Source organism: Etheostoma cragini, unplaced genomic scaffold, assembly GCF_013103735.1.
Source record: "Etheostoma cragini isolate CJK2018 unplaced genomic scaffold, CSU_Ecrag_1.0 ScbMSFa_2725, whole genome shotgun sequence".
Taxonomy (NCBI): domain Eukaryota; kingdom Metazoa; phylum Chordata; class Actinopteri; order Perciformes; family Percidae; genus Etheostoma; species Etheostoma cragini.
In genome coordinates this window covers 25915-28163 of record NW_023266918.1, presented here as the reverse complement: position 1 = coordinate 28163, position 2249 = coordinate 25915, and positions in this window count along the sequence as shown.

The following is a 2249-nucleotide window of genomic DNA, read 5'->3' as shown; positions in this document are numbered from 1 at the left end:
AGCAGCATTTCTCCACCAGACTCCATGTAAATAATCACTACTTTTAGCATCTATGGAGCAGCATATCTCCACCAGACTATATACTATCTACACGCTAAAAGTCATGGAGTCTGGTGGAGATATGCTGCTCTACACTACAGAACCTGTGGTAGGGTGATTGTCTCTTTAACACTAAAACTGAATATTGTCTGCATGTTAATGGAGCCACAGTCTGGAAACTAGAAAGGAGGTGTTCAGGTGTGTGTGTGTCTGTGTGTGTGTCTGTTTGTGTGTCTGTGTGTGTGTCTGTGTCTGGAGCAGTGACATTGCGAAGCGTCAGATGACAGCCTAGTGTCAGAACAACACGCGCTGAAGGTCAAACAGCAGATGGCATGCTGGGAAAAATCCACAGAGAACAAACTAAAAACTGTCTGCAGGTGTGTGTGTGTGTGTGTGTGTGTGTGTGTGTGTGGGTCTGTGTGTGTGTGTGTCTCTGTGTGTGTGTTTATGTGTGTGCATGTGTCTGTGTGTGCATTTGTCTGTGTGTGTGTTCCTCAGCCATCACAGAAACAATTGTATTCTGTAGTATTGTATTCTGTAGTATTGTATTCTGTAGTATTGTATTCTGTAGTATTGTATTCTGTAGTATTGTATTCTGTAGCATTGTATTCTGTAGTATTGTGTTCTGTAGCATTGTATTCTGTAGTATTGTATTCTGTTGTATTGTGTTCTGTAGTATTGTGTTCTGTAGTATTGTGTTCTGTAGTATTGTGTTCTGTAGTATTGTGTTCTGTAGTATTGTGTTCTGTAGTAATGTATTCTGTAGCATTGTATTCTGTAGTATTGTGTTCTGTAGTATTGTGTTCTGTAGTATTGTATTCTGTAGCATTGTGTTCTGTAGTATTGTGTTCTGTAGTAATGTATTCTGTAGTAATGTGTTCTGTAGTATTGTGTTCTGTAGTATTGTATTCTGTAGTAATGTATTCTGTAGCATTGTATTCCGTAGTATTGTATTCTGTAGTATTGTGTTCTGTAGTAATGTATTCTGTAGTAATGTATTCTGTAGTAATGTATTCTGTAGTAATGTATTCTGTAGTAATGTATTCTGTAGTATTGTATTCTGTAGTAATGTATTCTGTAGTAATGTATTCTGTAGTAATGTATTCTGTAGTAATGTATTCTGTAGTAATGTATTCTGTAGTAATGTATTCTGTAGCAATGTTTTCTGTAGTAATGTATTCTGTAGTATTGTATTCTGTAGTATTGTATTCTGTAGTAATGTATTCTGTAGTAATGTATTCTGTAGTAATGTATTCTGTAGTAATGTATTCTGTAGTATTGTATTCTGTAGTATTGTATTCTGTAGCAATGTTTTCTGTAGTATTGTATTCTGTAGTATCAGGTCGGCGTAGCAACCTGGTTAAATACTTCTTCTTTTTTTAATTAAATTAGTCGTAATCGAACTCCAGTTCAGATTTTCTTCTACAGAGAAGAGAGCCAATCAGAGAGCAGCACAGTTACCAGCTCATCCTACCCATAATCCTCTCTGAGCGCAGATAAACCTTTGTAACATGTAATCCCACACACACACACACACACACGCACACACATAAGGAGACATAAGAACACACACACAAAGAGACACACTCACACACACACAACACAGGTTCATGCAGAATGGCTGCGGGGCGACTGACAGCTAAAGTCTCGAGTACCCAGGAAATCACGCGAGATCTCGTAGAATAGAACCACAAAACCCCCAGCAGGTTGCCTCCACCCAGAGGAGTAGAGAACAGCTCTGAGCTGCTACGATCCGCCGTGAGCACAATGTATTTTATATGGAAAATCAACAGCATGTTTTATTTTGTTGATGTGCTCGACTTCCTGTCTCGCTCTACCTGGATTAGTATCTCTCTCTCTCTCTCTGTCAGTATAGCAGCTCGCTCTACCTGGACTAGTATTGCTCTCTCTTTGAATAATTTAAAGATTTAATTTCAGATGGACTATTAACGAGAGAAAGATGATCCCAGACGGAGAGGACGAGGCTCTGATGTCATCAATTACACATCAACATCTGGCGTTTGGGAAACAAAGAGCAACCTCAACAACTTCCAGAGAAACACAACAACCTTCAGAGAAACACAACAACCTTCAGAGAAACACAACAACCTCCAGAGAAACACAACAACCTTCAGAGAAACACAACAACCTCCAGAGAAACACAACAACCTCCAGAGTACAAAACAACAACCTCAACAACCTCCAGAGAA